Below are 19,060 nucleotides of genomic sequence, written 5' to 3'. Positions count from 1 at the left end.
ATGATGATAAAAATACATATACACAAAACACAGTCTAGCTATTGATTAGGACTTAGTATAACGGGCCAACACACTATGGCACGTGTTACCCAAAATGGGGATTTAAAAGAGAGAGAAACAAGGAAAGTACACGAGAGAAATATACATTTGGGTTAATTTGTCAGCCATGCTTATTTAAACCTAGCCTTGCCCCGAACTGCCGCTCTTATGGGTCAGAATATAATGATGTAATTACGTGTTGGAGGTCTCAGGTGGGAAGCTCCGCGTGGGTCGTTTAGGCTTCTCAATGACGCACTTCTCCGGCGCAACTCTCTGGTTGTCCTCACGATGTCAGTGTCCTTCTTGGCTTAGTGGTCTGATCCCTCGCCCTTGATCTGAAAGGGGTCTTCTGAGGACAGACAGCTCTGTAGCTCAGAGCTCACAGCTTCGGACTCGAACGGTGTAGATACCACGATTCAATGGAGAGTGGAGGCTGGGTGGTTCGGCTTGAATTCACCCGCTTAGACACAGCTACTCGTCCGTAGCTCGTGTAGAAAAATATTTCTTTGTCTTCAACCTTGTGTTTCGTTTTGGGGTTCGTTGACTTTGTTAGACCTTCGCTGCAGCTTGGGGTCAATTAGTCTCCTATGTTAATTCTTCACTCTCCTGTCTTATACCCTCGGGTCAGAAGTGGGCGTAACCGCCTTTAGGGCAATTCTCTGGGCGGACCAAGTTAAGGGGCAAGGCCTAGATTTGACTAAAATCCTATTTTAGACACTACCTTCACATCTCATCTTTACCAAAACATTCTCTTTGATTTGGATATTTTACACACAACGTACAATGTATAAACATCAGGCATATACTGGGAAAACTCTTAAAGGTACAATGTTTTCATAATAACGTCATCTCTTAACCTTTAATAACAATACAAAAGTTACATACATTTTCATATTCCACCTCTCGTCATGACCACCATTGTGGCTGACGGAAACCATTGTTCCAAAGTCCCTTTATTGCATGTTTAATGTTCTGAGGCCAGTTCTCCATTGTGAGGACAAAGGAATTTCTCTGTGGCCTAAGGTTTATTATGGGCGTGAGGGGTCATAAAACCCCCACCTCTTCAGACCCCTAGATCTCTCCTCCTCTGTTGGGGGTTTGGGAGATAATCTGTAGGGTGGTGGTCTCCTGTACCCTGACCTGATCAGGACAGTCATGACAAGGACCTTAATGTGCTTCTTCTTGAGCCACTCCTTTGTTGCCTTGGCCGTGTGTTTTGGGTCATTGTCATGCTGGAATACCCATCCACGACCCATTTTCAATGCCTTGGCTGAGGGAAGGAGGTTCTCACCCAAGATTTGACGGTACATGGCCCCGTCCATTGTCCCTTTGATGCGGTGAAGTTGTCCTGTCCCCTTAACAGAAAAACACCCCCAAAGCATAATGTTTCCACCTCCATGTTTGACGGTGGGGATGGTGTTCTTGGGGTCATAGGCAGCATTCCTCCTCCTCCAAACACAGCAAGTTGAGTTGATGCCAAAGAGCTCCATTTTGGTCTCATCTGACCACAACACTTTAACCAGTTGTCCTCTGAATCATTCAGATGTTCATTGGCAAACTTCAGATGGGCATGTATATGTGCTTTCTTGAGTAGGGGGCCTTGCGGGCGCTGCAGGATTTCAGTCCTTCACGGCGTAGTGTGTTACCAATAGTTTTTTTGGTGACTATGGTCCCAGCTGCCTTGAGATCATTGACAAGATCCTCCCGTGTAGTTCTGGGCTGATTCCTCACCATTCTCATGATCATTGCAACTCCACGAGGTGAGATCTTGCATGGAGCCCCAGGCCGAGGGAGATTGACAGTTCTTTTGTGTTTCTTCCATTTGCGAATAATCGAACCAACTGTTGTTACCTTCTCACCAAGCTGCTTGGCGATGGTCTTGTAGCCCATTCCAGCCTTGTGTAGGCCTACAATCTTGGCCCTGACATCCTTGGAGAACTCTTTGGTCTTGGCCATGGTGGAGAGTGTGGAATCTGATTTATTGATTGCTTCTGTGGATATGTGTCTTTTTTACAGGTAACAAGCTGCGGTTAGGAGCACTCCCTTTAAGAGTGTGCTCCTAATGTCAGCTCGTTACCTGTATAAAAGACACCTGGGAGCCAGAAATCTTTCTGATTGAGAGGGGGTCAAATACTTATTTCCCTCATTAAAATGCAAATACATTTCTAACATTTTTGACATGCGTTTTTCTGGATTTTTTGTTGTTGTTATTCTGTCTCTCACTGTTCAAATAAACCTACCATTAAAATTATAGACTGATAATTTCTTTGTCAGTGGGCAAACGTACAAAATCAGCAGGGGATCAAATACTTTTTTCCCTCACTGTAGCAGCAGCAGCAACAGTAGTAGTGGTAGTGGTATCAGTAGTAGTAGTAGTAGTGGTAGTAGTAGTAGTAGTAGTAGTGGTAGTGGTATCAGTAGTAGTAGTAGTAGCAGTGGTAGTAGTAGTGGTAGTGGTATCGGTGGTGGTAGTAGTAGTAGTAGTAGTAGTAGTGGTATCGGTGGTAGTAGTAGTAGTAGTAGTGGTGGTAGTAGTAGTGGTAGTAGTAGTAGTAGTAGTAGTAGTAGTATCAGTAGTAGTGGTAGTAGTAGTGGTAGTAGTAGTGGTAGTAGTAGTAGTGGTAGTGGTAGTAGTGGTAGTAGTAGTGGTAGTGGTAGTGGTATTAGTAGTAGTAGTGGTAGTAAGTAGTGTTATCATTGTTATAACATGATGATTCATCCTTCATTGGTTTGCTGAGGTGTTTTCACCAAGCAGCATTCTCTAGACTTGGATACATTCTACATTCTCCTAGGGTACAGTTTCTAGAGGTGGGGTGAGGACCACGCTGACATGTTGAGACAGGTAGCTGGGGGACTGAGAAGCACTAGGACATGTTGAGACAGGTAGCTGGGGGACTGAGAACCACTAGGACATGTTGAGACAGGTAGCTGGGGACTGAGGACCACGCTGACATGTTGAGACAGGTAGCTGGGGACTGAGGACCACGCTGACATGTTGAGACAGGTAGCTGGGGACTGAGGACCACGCTGACATGTTGAGACAGGTAGCTGGGGACTGAGGACCACTAGGACATGTTGAGACAGGTAGCTGGGGACTGAGGACCACACTGACATGTTGAGACAGGTAGCTAGGGACTGAGGACCACACTGACAAGTTGAGACAGGTAGCTGGGGACTGAGGACCACGCTGACATGTGGAGACAGGTAGCTGGGACTGTGGACCACACTGACATGTTGAGACAGGTAGCTGGGGACTGAGGACCACGCTGACATGTTGAGACAGGTAGCTAGGGACTGAGAACCACACTGACATGTTGAGACAGGTAGCTGGGGACTGAGGACCTCACTGACATGTTGAGACAGGTAGCTGGGGGACTGAGAACCACTAGGACATGTTGAGACAGGTAGCTGGGGACTGAGGACCACGCTGACATGTTGAGACAGGTAGCTGGGGACTGAGGACCACGCTGACATGTTGAGACAGGTAGCTGGGGACTGAGAACCACACTGACATGTTGAAACAGGTAGCTGGGGACTGAGAACCTCACTGACATGTTGAGACAGGTAGCTGGGGACTGAGGACCACACTGACATGTTGAGACAGGTAGCTGGGGCCTGAGGACCACTAGGACATGTTGAGACAGGTAGCTGGGGACTGAGGACCACACTGACATGTTGAGACAGGTAGCTGGGGACTGAGGACCACTAGGACATATTGAGACAGGTAGCTGGGGACTGAGGACCACTAGGACATATTGAGACAGGTAGCTGGGGACTGAGGACCACTAGGACATATTGAGACAGGTAGCAGGGGACTTAGGACCACACTGACCAGTCTTAACAGTCCTCTCTCTCCCACCACAGTAAACTGACCAGTCTAACAGTCCTCTCTCTCCCTCCACGGTAAACTGACCAGTCTTAACAGTCCTCTCCCTCCCTCCACAGTAAACTGACCAGTCTTAACAGTCCTCTCTCTCCTTCCACAGTAAACTGACCAGTCTTAACAGTCCTCTCTCTCCCTCCACGGTAAACTGACCAGTCTAACAGTCCTCTCTCTCCCTCCACGGTAAACTGACCAGTCTTAACAGTTTATCTCCTCTCGCCACAGTAAGCTGCGTCACATCGTGGATGAAATGGTGACCACGGAGAGGGAGTACGTGCGTTCCCTCTGTTACATCATCGAGCACTACTTCCCCGAGATGGAGAGAGGAGACCTCCCACAGGACCTCAGGGGAAAACGGAGCGTCATCTTTGGGAACCTGGAGAAACTTATGGACTTCCACAGCCAATACTTCCTCAAGGAGTTGGAGAGCTGCTGCAACCACCCTCTGAGGGTGGCACACTGCTTCCTACGACACGTAAGAGACTTCATACCTCTAACGACTTGTTTCAATATACCTAGAGGTAACGTTACTACTGAAATCAGCTATTACCAGTCTCACACTGCTTCCTGCGACACGTAAGAGATCTCTTCATACCTCTAACGACTTGTTTCAATATACCTAGAGGTAAAGGTAACGTTACTACTGAAATCACCTATTACGAGTCTCACACTCCTTCCTACGACTCGTAAGAGACTTCATACCTCTTACTCTATAGCCTAACGGTTAGAGTCACAGTTGTAGCCTAATGACAGTATGTTCGTCAAACGGTAGAGGATATCCACTTCTGTTACAGCCGAATGACAAAGTGTCCCTGAGGTAACATTACTGGTGATTACAGTTCCACTATACTGAGGTAACATTACTGGTGATTACAGTTCAACTATACTGAGGTAACATTACTGGTGATTACAGTTCAACTACGTCCTGAGGTAACATTACTGATGATTACAGTTCAACTATACTGAGGTAACATTACTGATGATTACAGTCCAACTATACTGAGGTAACATTACTGGTGATTACAGTTCAACTACGTCCTGAGGTAACATTACTGGTGATTACAGTCCAACTATACTGAGGTAACATTACTGATGATTACAGTCCAACTATACTGAGGTAACATTACTGGTGATTACAGTTCAACTACGTCCTGAGGTAACATTACTGGTGATTACAGTTCAACTACGTCCTGAGGTAACATTACTGGTGATTACAGTTCAACTATACTGAGGTAACATTACTGGTGATTACAGTTCAACTACGTCCTGAGGTAACATTACTGCTGTAACCACCCCCTTTAGTCTCACTGTTTCCTACACCTCTAGACATCTATAGTATACTATATGCTAATGATGACAATGTGTTGCTGAGGTTCCTAGGTCAAGTACATTTAACTGGCAGGCCCTGGTATCTGGCTGCTTGTTTACCTCAAGTCGGGATTTTGGCTTTAGGGAGGCGCTTTTACCTTCAACTACCAACCCAGCTGTGAAAATACTGAACTCTACTCTACCTGCAGCCCCTAATCTCTCTAGCAGGTTCCATGTTGTCACAACCCTGTCCCCCCCCACACACACACACACACACACATAGACTTTCTCTCTCTCTACCTTCATACCTGTGGTCGTTCTCAGACCCCTTGGTTTGATTTAAACATCCTGATTTTCCACCCTTCAAACAGCAGCTGGAGACATAGTCCTCTCTCCCAGGCTTATAACATGGAGACATAGTCCTCTCTCCCAGGCTTATAACAGGGAGACATAGTCCTCTCTCCCAGGCTTATAACAGGGAGACATAGTCCTCTCTCCCAGGCTTATTACAGGGAGACATAGTCCTCTCTCCCAGGCTTATAACAGGGAGAAATAGTCCTCTCTCCTAAGCTTATAACAGGGAGACTGGAATCTGCGTCCCAGATGGCACCCTATATTCCCTATATAGTGCACTTCTTTTGACCAGAGCCTTATGGGCTAGTGCACTACATAGGGACTAGAGTGCCATTTGGGACACAGACTAAGTGGACACATTCCTGGCTATCAAAGTCTGGGAGCGATATTACACAGTAATTTGACGTTTCGTCAGAATTCTCGCCAAATAAAACCGAAGTGGTTGATAAATGGAGAGTCCCCCGTTTCATATTCGGTACAGGGTATGTTTACAGAACAAGAGATGTTTTTTCTGTTTTCTCTCGGTAGAATGATTTGTTCTGTTTCCATGTAATCCACAGCAAGACGCGTTTGGCCTGTACGCTCTGTACAGTAAGAACAAGCCAAGGTCTGATACGCTGTTGGCCAGCCACGGAAACAGCTTCTTCAGGGTGAGGGAAGAGAACACACCAGAACACATGAACACACATACATGTGCTATACTTCAGACCTTACAGACAACTAGCTGTGGCTTTTAGCGCCTGCCTGCCTGCCTGCCTGCCTGTCTGTCTGTCTGTCTGTCTGTCTGTCTGTCTGTCTGTCTGTCTGTCTGGTATAACCTTTGACCTCTAATCGCTATAGAACAAGCAGCTGGAGCTGGGAGATAAGATGGACCTGGCCTCCTACCTGTTAAAGCCCATCCAGAGAATGTCTAAGTACGCCCTGCTCCTCAAAGACCTGATCAAGGAGGTGAGCGAGGCGCAGGAGACAGAGCTGGGCTACCTCCAAGCCGCTGCAGAGATGGTCAAGTTCCAGCTGCGTCACGGCAACGACCTGCTCGCCATGGACGCCATCCGAGACTGTGACGTGAGTCCTCCCTAAACCTTCAGCCTGAGAGATATCATGTCTTCTTTGACCCTCACAGAAAACACAGAGGTACAAGTTATGGTACAACAATGGAGGCTGGTGAGGGGAGGACAGCTCATAATAACGGCTGGAGTGGAACGGTATCAAACATAGAAACCACGTGTTTGATGTGTTTGATACCATTCCACCTATTCCACTCCAGCCGTTACCATGAGCCCATCCTCCCCAACTGAGGTGCCACCAACCTCCTGTGTGGTACAACGATAATACGACAAACTCTCTGTGGAACTGAACGATTTTGGAAAGTCTGAAATACAAGTGGGGGATTGTAAAATACCACACTGATACAGTTTTAGACTTGCTTTAGCAGTCAGGACATTCACTTCCTCGTGTTCAGAAACAGCAGCAGCGTGAAGAACGAGGGAGGATGGCAACGTGCAACAAGTTTTTGAGTAACATGAACTCTTGTGTCTTAAGCCCGTCTCTTCTCTGGTCCTCCCCAGGTGAACCTGAAGGAGCAGGGTCAGCTGGTCAGACAGGATGAGTTCTGGATCTGGTACGGCAGGAAGAAGTGTCAGCGCCATGTCTTCCTGTTTGAAGACCTGGTGCTGTTCAGTAAACCCAAACGCATCGAAGGAGGACTGGACGTTTACATCTACAAACACTCCTTTAAGGTAGGGCCCTTCATATCTACAAATACTCCTTTAAGGTAGGGCCCTTTATATCTACAAATACTCCTTTAAGGTAGGGCCCTTCATATCTACAAACACTCCTTTAAGTGTGGACAGTTGTAGTAGTGACATAGGGATTTGGTTATACTGTGGTCAGTTGTAGTAGTGACATAGGGATTTGGTTATACTGTGGTCAGTTGTAGTAGTGACATAGGGATTTGGTTATACTGTGGTCAGTTGTGGTAGTGACATAGGGATTTGGTTCTCCTTTGTTTTTACAATGTAGAGATGTGATAAGCAGAAACGTAGAAGTTGGAAAAAATTGAAGGTTATTTTGTTGGGAATCACATCTCCCTCCCTCCCTCCAGACGGCAGACGTGGGGATGACAGAGACATCTGGGGACAACAGTCTTCGTTTCGAGGTGTGGTTCAGACGCAGGACCAGTAAGAACCAGACGTACGTTCTGCAGGCCTCCAACACAGACATCAAACACGCCTGGACCACCAACATCGCACGTATCCTCTGGCAGCAGGCTACACGGAATAAAGGTAGAGGAGAGAGATACAGAGAGACAGAGAGAGACAGAGAGAGAGGGAGAGAGACAGAGAGAGAGAGACACAGAGAGAGACACAGAGAGAGAGACCGAGAGAGAGAGAGAAACAGAGAGGGAGAGAGAGAGACAGAGGGAGAGAGAGAGCGAGAGAGAGAAAAAAAAAAGTGTTATCTGGGTCTGTTTGGGTCGGCTCAGTGTGGTTAATTCATCTCTGTGATACTGTGGACTGGGTCTGTTTGGGTCGGCCCAGTGTGGTTAATTCATCTCTGTGTTACTGTGGACTGGGTCTGTTTGGGTCGGCCCAGTGTGGTTAATTAATCTCTGTGTTACTGTTGACTGGGTCTGTTTGGGTCGGCCCAGTGTGGTTAATTCATCTCTGTGTTACTGTCGACTGGGTCTGTTAGGGTCGGCTCAGTGTTGTTAATTCATCTCTGTGTTACTGTGGACTGGGTCTGTTTGGGTCGGCTCAGTGTGGTTAATTCATCTCTGTGTTACTGTGGACTGTGTCTGTTTGGGTCGGCTCAGTGTGGTTAATTCATCTCTGTGTTACTGTGGACTGTGTCTGTTTGGGTCGGCTCAGTGTGGTTAATTCATCTCTGTGTTGTGTTCAGAGATCCGTAATCAGGAGATGGTTTCCATGGGAGTGGGTAACAAGCCGTTCCTGGACATTAAACCCAGTGATGCTGCGATCAACGACAGGGCTATAGACTACATCATGAAGGGACGAGGTAACCACTACACCACTGTCTAGTACAATGATCAATAACCACTAAACCACTGTCTAGTACAATGATCAATAACCACTAAACTAAACCACTGTCTAGTACAATGATCAATAACCACTAAACCACTGTCTATTACAATGATCAATAACCACTAAACTAAACCACTGTCTAGTACAATGATCAATAACCACTAAACCACTGTCTAGTACAATGATCAATAACCACTACACCACTGTCTAGTACAATGATCAATAACCACTAAACCACTGTCTATTACAATGATCAATAACCACTAAACCACTGTCTATTACAATGATCAATAACCACTAAACCACTGTCTATTACAATGATAAATAACCACTAAACCACTGTCTAGTACAATGATCAATAACCACTAAACCACTGTCTATTACAATGATCAATAACCACTAAACCACTGTCTATTACAATAATCAATAACCACTAAACCACTGTCTATTACAATGATCAATAACCACTAAACCACTGTCTATTACAATGATCAATAACCACTAAACTAAACCACTGTCTAGTACAATGATCAATAACCACTAAACCACTGTCTATTACAATGATCAATAACCACTAAACTAAACCACTGTCTAGTACAATGATCAATAACCACTAAACCGCTGTCTATTACAATGATCAATAACCACTAAACCGCTGTCTAGTACAATGATCAATAACCACTACACCACTGTCTAGTACAATGATCAATAACCACTACACCACTGTCTATTACAATGATCAATAACCACTAAACCACTGTCTATTACAATGATCAATAACCACTAAACCACTGTCTATTACAATGATCAATAACCACTAAACCACTGTCTATTACAATGATCAATAACCACTAAACTAAACCACTGTCTATTACAATGATCAATAACCACTAAACCACTGTCTATTACAATGATCAATAACCACTAAACCACTGTCTAGTACAATGATCAATAACCACTAAACCACTGTCTATTACAATGATCAATAACCACTAAACCACTGTCTATTACAATGATCAATAACCACTAAACTAAACCACTGTCTAGTACAATGATCAATAACCACTAAACCACTGTCTAGTACAATGATCAATAACCACTACACCACTGTCTAGTACAATGATCAATAACCACTAAACCACTGTCTATTACAATGATCAATAACCACTAAACCACTGTCTATTACAATGATCAATAACCACTAAACCACTGTCTATTACAATGATCAATAACCACTAAACCACTGTCTAGTACAATGATCAATAACCACTAAACCACTGTCTATTACAATGATCAATAACCACTAAACCACTGTCTATTACAATAATCAATAACCACTAAACCACTGTCTATTACAATGATCAATAACCACTAAACTAAACCACTGTCTAGTACAATGATCAATAACCACTAAACCACTGTCTATTACAATGATCAATAACCACTAAACTAAACCACTGTCTAGTACAATGATCAATAACCACTAAACCGCTGTCTATTACAATAATCAATAACCACTAAACCGCTGTCTAGTACAATGATCAATAACCACTACACCACTGTCTAGTACAATGATCAATAACCACTACACCACTGTCTATTACAATGATCAATAACCACTAAACCACTGTCTATTACAATGATCAATAACCACTAAACCACTGTCTATTACAATGATCAATAACCACTAAACCACTGTCTATTACAATGATCAATAACCACTAAACTAAACCACTGTCTATTACAATGATCAATAACCACTAAACCACTGTCTATTACAATGATCAATAACCACTAAACCACTGTCTAGTACAATGATCAATAACCACTAAACCACTGTCTATTACAATGATCAATAACCACTAAACCACTGTCTATTACAATGATCAATAACCACTAAACCACTGTCTATTACAATGATCAATAACCACTAAACCACTGTCTATTACAATGATCAATAACCACTAAACCACTGTCTATTACAATGATCAATAACCACTAAACCACTGTCTATTACAATGATCAATAACCACTAAACCACTGTCTATTACAATGATCAATAACCACTAAACCACTGTCTATTACAATGATCAATAACCACTAAACCACTGTCTATTACAATGATCAATAACCACTAAACCACTGTCTAGTACAATGATCAATAACCACTAAACCACTGTCTATTACAATGATCAATAACCACTAAACCACTGTCTATTACAATGATCCATAACCACTAAACCACTGTCTATTACAATGATCAATAACCACTAAACCACTGTCTATTACAATGATCAATAACCACTAAACCACTGTCTATTACAATGATCAATAACCACTAAACTAAACCACTGTCTAGTACAATGATCAATAACCACTAAACCACTGTCTATTACAATGATCAATAACCACTAAACTAAACCACTGTCTAGTACAATGATCAATAACCACTAAACCACTGTCTATTACAATGATCAATAACCACTAAACCACTGTCTATTACAATGATCAATAACCACTAAACCACTGTCTAGTACAATGATCAATAACCACTAAACTACTGTCTATTACAATGATCAATAACCACTAAACCACTGTCTATTACAATGATCAATAACCACTAAACCACTGTCTATTACAATGATCAATAACCACTAAACCACTGTGTTAATTCCACACTTCATATCCTTATTTCTGGGTTATAGGAATGATAAAACTGGCCACACCATGTTCATTATAATGTAGAATTAGTTTTGGCGTTTCTGACAACAAAGCTGTTTCTGAATATATGACTGACCCGTCCTGTCCTCTCTGGTTCCCCAGGTGCCAGAACTCGAGCCTCCATCGCTGTGTCCCTGTTCGACCACTCCAACCCCTTCAAGCGTACAGCGTCGGGTAACGGGGGGTCTGGCAGCGGGGCCCCTGCTGCATCTGGCTCCTGCACTCTCCTGGGGCCCCTCAACCTGCACATGTACAGCAGCCACAGCCAGGCCCTGCTGCCTGGGGGAGAGAGGCCCTTCATCAGCCCGTGTATGGAGGAGGACGAGATGGAGCACGAGACCAGCAGCCAGCCATCCATGAGTACATACTGTATAGATCATCCATCCATGAGTACATACTGTATAGATCATCCATCCATGAGTACATACTGTATAGATCATCCCTCCATGACTACATACTGTATAGATCATCCCTCATGACTACATACTGTATATATCATCCATCCATGAGTACATACTGTATAGATCATCCCTCCATGAGTACATACTGTATAGATCATCCATCCATGAGTACATACTGTATAGATCATCCATCCATGAGTACATACTGTATAGATCATCCCTCCATGACTACATACTGTATATATCATCCATCCATGAGTACATACTGTATAGATCATCCCTCCATGAGTACATACTGTATAGATCATCCATCCATGAGTACATACTGTATAGATCATCCATCCATGAGTACATACTGTATAGATCATCCCTCCATGAGTACATACTGTATAGATCATCCCTCCGTGACTACATACTGTATAGATCATCCCTCCGTGACTACATACTGTATTGATCATCCATCCGTGAGTACATACTGTATAGATCATCCCTCCGTGACTACATACTGTATTGATCATCCCTCCGTGACTACATTCTGTATAGATCATCCCTCCATGACTACATACTGTATAGATCATCCATCCATGACTACATACTGTATAGATCATCCATCCATGAGTACATACTGTATAGATCATCCATCCATGAGTACATACTGTATAGATCATCCCTCCGTGACTACATACTGTATAGATCATCCCTCCATGACTACATACTGTATAGATCATCCCTCCATGACTACATACTGTATAGATCATCCCTCCATGACTACATACTGTATAGATCATCCCTCCATGACTACATACTGTATAGATCATCCCTCCATGAGTACATACTGTATAGATCATCCCTCCATGAGTACATACTGTATAGATCATCCCTCCGTGAGTACATACTGTATAGATCATCCCTCCGTGACTACATACTGTATTGATCATCCCTCCATGACTACATACTGTATAGATCATCCCTCCATGACTACATACTGTATATATCATCCCTCCATGACTACATACTGTATTGATCATCCCTCCATGACTTCATACTGTATAGATCATCCCTCCATGAGTGCATACTGTATAGATCATCCATCCATGACTACATACTGTATGACTACATACTGTATAGATCATCCCTCCATGACTACATACTGTATAGATCATCCCTCATGACTACATACTGTATAGATCATCCCTCCATGAGTACATACTGTATAGATCATCCCTCCATGACTACATACTGTATGACTACATACTGTATAGATCATCCCTCCATGACTACATACTGTATAGATCATCCCTCCATGACTACATACTGTATAGATCATCCCTCCATGACTACATACTGTATAGATCATCCATCCATGAGTACATACTGTATAGATCAGACTATCCATCCATAATACATACAGCCAGTCTCAGGACAGTTATCAGGGTAGTACTACACAGCCTGTCTCAGGACAGTACATTATATCAGGGTAGTACTACACAGCCTGTCTCAGTACATTATATCAGGGTAGTACTACACAGCCTGTCTCAGGACAGTATATCAGGATAGTACTACACAGCCTGTCTCAGGACAGTATATCAGGGTAGTACTACACAGCCTGTCTCAGTACAGTATATCAGGGTAGTACTACACAGCCTGTCTCAGGACAGTATATCAGGGTAGTACTACACAGCCTGTTTCAGGACAGTATATCAGGGTAGTACTACACAGCCTGTTTCAGGACAGTATATCAGGGTAGTACTACACAGCCTGTCTCTTTACAGTTTATCAGGGTAGTACTGCACAGCCTGTCTCAGGACAGTACATTATATCAGTGTAGTACTACACAGCCTGTCTCAGGACAGTACATCAGGGTAGTACTACACAGCCTGTCTCAGGACAGTATATCAGGGTAGTACTACACAGCCTGTCTCTGGACAGTATATAAGGGTAATACTACACAGCCTGTCTCAGGACAGGACAGTATATCAGGGTAGTACTACACAGCCTGTCTCAGGACAGTATATCAGGGTAGTACTACACAGCCTGTCTCTGGACTGTATATCAGGGTAATACTACACAGCCTGTCTCAGGACAGTATATCAGGGTAGTACTACACAGCCTGTCTCAGGACAGTATATCAGGGTAGTACTACACAGCCTGTCTCAGGACAGTATATCAGGGTAGTACTACACAGCCTGTCTCAGGACAGTATATCAGGGTAGTACTACACAGCCTGTCTCAGGACAGTATACAGGGTAGTACTACACAGCCTGTCTCAGGACAGTATATCAGGGTAGTACTACACAGCCTGTCTCAGGACAGTATATCAGTGTAGTACTACACAGCCTGTCTCAGGACAGTATATCAGTGTAGTACTACACAGCCTGTCTCAGGACAGTATATCAGGGTAGTACTACACAGCCTGTCTCAGGACAGTATATCAGGGTAGTACTACACAGCCTACTAATCATTGACTCTCTGTCCATCCCATCTATCTCCTTATTAAACTACCCTCTTATGATTTACATGTAACATATATATTTCAACTGTTCTGTTCTGTTTCACCTGTATTCTGAACCATTGTAATCTCATAGTTTCTACAGATTGGAAGTTAAAGATGAATATTTATATAGTCTTTCTCAGCTACTGTACCAGCCATCCCATATATCAGTGTTGATCAACTCCTCTCCTCTCTCTCTCTCTCTCTCTCTCTCTCTCTCGCTCTCTCTCTCTCCCTCTCTCTTTCCCTCCCTATCTCTCTCTCTCTCTCTCTCTCTCTCTCTCTCGCTCTCTCTCTCTCCCTCTCTCTCTCTCTCTCCCTATCTCTCTCTCTCTCCCCCCACAGCTACAGAGAGCTCAGGTTCATCGTCCCACTGTCTGTCCGGCAGCGGCTCCAGTGGTTCAGACAGTGGCTGTGTGTCCAGCCACCTCCCTGAGGATCCCTCGTTCCCCTGCCGACCCCCGTCCGACGCTGTAACGTCCCCCAGCCTCCCCAAAGACAAGCCGCGTTACAACAGCCAGTACATATCAGCTGTAAGTACACGTAGTGGCTCATCCATACCAGGTTACACTTTATACACAGTGGCTATGGTCCTGGAGAAATGCAGTGTGTGCAGGGTTTTTCTCCAGCCCAGCGCTACAACAGCCAGTACATATCAGCTGTAAGTACACGTAGTGGCTCATCCATACCAGGTTACACTTTATACACAGTGGCTATGGTCCTGGAGAAATGCAGTGTGTGCAGGGTTTTTCTCCAGCCCAGCGCTACAACACCAGTTCAGTGTGGTGTTTTCAGAGGGCCGCTTCGTACTAACATTTACACAATGCTGGTCTGATTTGTGATATGTGACGATCCCTGCAATCTGCAGTCATGGAAGAACGGTCGATAGTTTGTCTCTAATTGAATGTGATATATACTATTGATTCATGTTAACAATCATTTCATTGATTAAACGTCACCTGTACGAGCTTGGCTTTGTGCAAAACCCTGCTGACATGATCAATGCTTGTAACATTCCTCATAATAACACATTTGTAACCCTGGCCTCCCTCCCTCTTTCCCTCCCGCCCTCCCTCTTTCCCTCCCGCCCTCCCTCTTTCCCTCTCTCCCTCCCTCTCTCCCTCCCTCTCTCCTTCCCTCCCTCTCTCCTTCCCTCTCTCCCTCTCTCCTTCCCTCTCTCCTTGCCTCCCTCCCTCCTTCCCTCTCTCCTGCCCTCTCTCTCGCCCTCCCTCCCTCTCTCTCTCACCCTCCCTCCCTCTCTCTCTCCTGCCCTCCCTCTCGCCCTCCCTCCCTCTCTCCTTCCCTCCCTCCCTCTCTCGCCCTCCCTCCCTCCCTCCCTCTCTCTCTCCCTCCCTCTCTCCTGCCCTCCCTCCCTCTCGCCCTCCCTCCCTCTCTCTCGCCCCCCTCCCTCCCTCCCTCCCTCCCTCTCTCTCTCTCTCTCTCTCTCTCTCTCTCTCTCCCTCCCTCCCTCCCTCCCTCCCTCTCTCTCTCTCTCTCCCTCCCTCCCTCTCTCTCTCTCGCCCTCCCTCTCTCTCTCTCTCCCTCCCTCCCTCCCTCCCTCTCTCTCTCTCCCTCCCTCCCTCCCTCCCTCCCTCCCTCCCTCCCTCCCTCCCTCCCTCCCTCCCTCCCTCCCTCCCTCCATCCATCTACAGAAAGTAACTCAGATCATAGGCCCTTCTACTATAGTGTGATTCCAGACTGGAACCCTGCTTGGAGTAAGTAGAGCAATGTCTCAACTCAAACCACCTTCTCTAACGCCCAGGGCCTGTATTCACAACGCCTCAAACCACCTTCTCTAAACAACGCCTCAACTCACCTTCTCTAAACAACGCCCAGGGCCTGTATTCACAACGTCTCAACTCAAACCACCTTCTCTAAACAACGCCCAGGGCCTGTATTCACAATGCCTCAACTCAAACCACCTTCTCTAAACAACGCCCAGGGCCTGTATTCACAACGCCTCAACTCACCTTCTCTAACGCCCAGGGCCTGTATTCACAACGCCTCAACTCAAACCACCTTCTCTAAACAACGCCCAGGGCCTGTATTCACAATGCCTCAACTCAAACCACCTTCTCTAAACAACGCTCAGGGCCTGTATTCACAACGCCTCAACTCACCTTCTCTAAACAACGCCCAGGGCCTGTATTCACAACACCTCTCAGAGTAGGAGTGATTGAACTAGGATCAGGTCCCACCAGTCCTTGTAATCTCATTCATTATGATCTAAAAAGGGGGAAAACTGATCCCAGATCAGCAGTGGTACTGAGATGATATGTGAATATGGAGCCTGGGCTAAGAGCTGTGCTCGTCTATACTGTATGGAAGCCTGTATTTCTCCAAGCTGCTGCTGTTTGTGACATAGCCTGGGTACCAGTCTCTTTGTGTTAACCTTCATCTATCTCCTTGTCGTGCCAAACAAATGACACAAGAGTACAAGCAGTGGAATGTTAGCACAAAACAGGTCTGTATTTCAGGCTAGCTGTGGTGTTTTGATTGTAAGTCTGGGTGCTGTAGTATCTCTGTAGTAAGTCTGTTCTCTGGTCTCTCTACAGGTCTGATATCCAGGAAGACACTATTTCCACGCCAAGGAAGACAGACGAGACAAATATGTATTTATTTTCTCGCGTTGCCAGCAGCAACTCTCATCTCACATGGACACTGAAAAGACCTGGGACTGTTTTATAAAAAGAAAAAGCCACTTTTGAGCATAGCTTTTATATTGTTTAAAAAAAAGAAGAAAGTTAATTTAAATATAGTTATATTTTTCTTTTCTCCAAAAGTACTGGTGTGTGCAGTAGGTTTTTTTCTGTAGTATATTGGTTATTTTGTAAATAATTATTTTAATAGTTTCCTGTGAATTTATGAACGGTTGGTTTCTTCCTCTTGTCTTGTTGACCACTTTTACTACAGACTGCAACTTCTGATTCACCTGTTGATTGATGATAAACCCTGGGATGAAAGGCTAGTTCTGAATCACCTGTTGATTGATGATATACCCTGGGATGAAAGGATAGTTCTGAATCACCTGTTGATTGATGTTATACCCTGGGATGAAAGGCTAGTTCTGATTCACCTGTTATACCCTGGGATGAAAGGCTAGTTCTGATTCACCTGTTATACCCTGGGATGAAAGGCGAGTTCTGATTCACCTGGTGATTGATGTTATACCCTGGGATGAAAGGATAGTTCTGAATCACCTGTTGATTGATGTTATACCCTGGGATGAAAGGCTAGTTCTGATTCACCTGTTGATTGATGTTATACCCTGGGATGAAAGGCTAGTTCTGATTCACCTGTTGATTGATGATATACCCTGGGATGAAAGGCTAGTTCTAATTCACCTGTTGATTGATGATATACCCTGGGATGAAAGGCTAGTTCTGATTCACCTGTTGATATACCCTGGGATGAAAGGCTAGTTCTGATTCACCTGGTGATTGATGTTATACCCTGGGATGAAAGGCTAGTTCTGATTCACCTGTTGATTGATGTTATACCCTGGGTGAAAGGCTAGTTCTGAATCAGGCAGGATACTATTCAAAGGCAACATGTTTATTTTTTCAAAAGGCAGCATTCTGGTACGACTCTTTCACAGTGTCTTCACATAATATCTGTTCTGTGGTCAGATTCCTCCATCTTGTTTTACTGTGGTGGTGTTGTTGTTGTTGTTGTCACTTCCTTAGTACCTCCTGTAGCTGGTCAGGTCTGACTAAGGGTGTATCCCAAATAGCAACCTATTCATTATGTAGGTGATTACTGTTGACCAGAGACCTATGGCCAAAAGCTCTGGTCAAAACTAGTGCACTATATAGGGAATAAGGTGGTATTTGTGATGCGCACCCTGACTCCAGGTCAGTTTCCTGACAGGTCAGAGCCAGTGGGTCTGTGGATCTGTCCTCTCAGCTGTGTGACTCGGGGCTGTTGTGCTGTAGAACGGGACGAGGACAACGATACACACTGAGAGGCTACTTTCACCTACAGAGTTTCAAATGCTTTAATGTTTTAAAAAAGATGGCATAAAGGAAAAACACCTAAAATGTACATTGTCTGTCTGTAAATATTTTCACCAGTGGTGCTCTTTGGTTGTAGTATTGTGTAGGAGGAAGCTGAGGAAGACTGTGGTAACGTTGTACATATAGGTATTAACCAGCAGGGAAGCAGCGGGGAATCACCCTTCTCAAACATACAACATGACTTTCCACTAGTCGAAGCTGGAGCACGAACGTCTCATCACCTGTCATCTCTCTTCATCCTAACAAGTTGAAACGTTTTAATAAAGATGGATTGCTTTGTATCCAGAAGGAGGCTGTTGGTTTTCACTGGGATCCTGAGGAGGGTGAAGGTCAGTGTACATGTCTTACTGAGGTGTGGGGAACACTGGGTCTGTAGTCTGTGTTGAGGTGTGGGGAACACTGGGTCTGTAGTCTGTGTTGAGGTGTGGGGAACACTGGGTCTGTAGTCTGTTGAGGTGTGGGGATCACTGGGTCTGTAGTCTGTGTTGAGGTGTGGGGAACACTGGGTCTGTAGTCTGTCTTACTGTGTTGAGGTGTGGGGAACACTGGGTCTGTAGTCTGTCATACTGTGTTGAGGTGTGGGGAACACTGGGTCTGTAGTCTGTGTTGAGGTGTGGGGAACACTGGGTCTGTCTTACTGTGTTGAGGTGTGGGGAACACTGGGTCTGTAGTCTGTGTTGAGGTGTGGGGAACACTGGGTCTGTAGTCTGTGTTGAGGTGTGGGGAACACTGGGTCTGTAGTCTGTTGAGGTGTGGGGATCACTGGGTCTGTAGTCTGTGTTGAGGTGTGGGGAACACTGGGT

General features: G+C 44.8%; 1 protein-coding gene and 1 long non-coding RNA gene across 2 annotated transcripts in view; both read left to right on the top strand.

Moving 5' to 3' along the window:
- The window catches only part of LOC106594058 (puratrophin-1), a 315,209-nt gene extending 310,812 nt beyond the window's left edge, over positions 1-4,397 (top strand). Inside the window, exon 13 of the mRNA XM_045689763.2 lies at positions 4,148-4,397. The gene's annotated coding sequence lies outside the window, so the exon portion shown is untranslated. The remainder of the gene's footprint in view (positions 1-4,147) is intronic.
- Positions 4,398-14,878: 10,481 nt separating this feature from the next.
- On the top strand, positions 14,879-18,545 carry LOC145859163 (uncharacterized). The gene is made up of 3 exons (XR_014379417.1): positions 14,879-14,902; positions 15,894-15,956; positions 16,797-18,545. It is a non-coding gene; the product is annotated as an uncharacterized LOC145859163 (long non-coding RNA).
- The last annotated feature ends 515 nt before the right edge of the window (positions 18,546-19,060 follow it).

Source organism: Salmo salar, chromosome 11 (genome assembly GCF_965601325.2).
Source record: "Salmo salar chromosome 11, fSalSal1, whole genome shotgun sequence".
Taxonomy (NCBI): domain Eukaryota; kingdom Metazoa; phylum Chordata; class Actinopteri; order Salmoniformes; family Salmonidae; genus Salmo; species Salmo salar.
The sequence above is the reverse complement of the archived record's forward strand: the minus strand, read 5'-3'. Positions and strand labels throughout refer to the sequence as shown.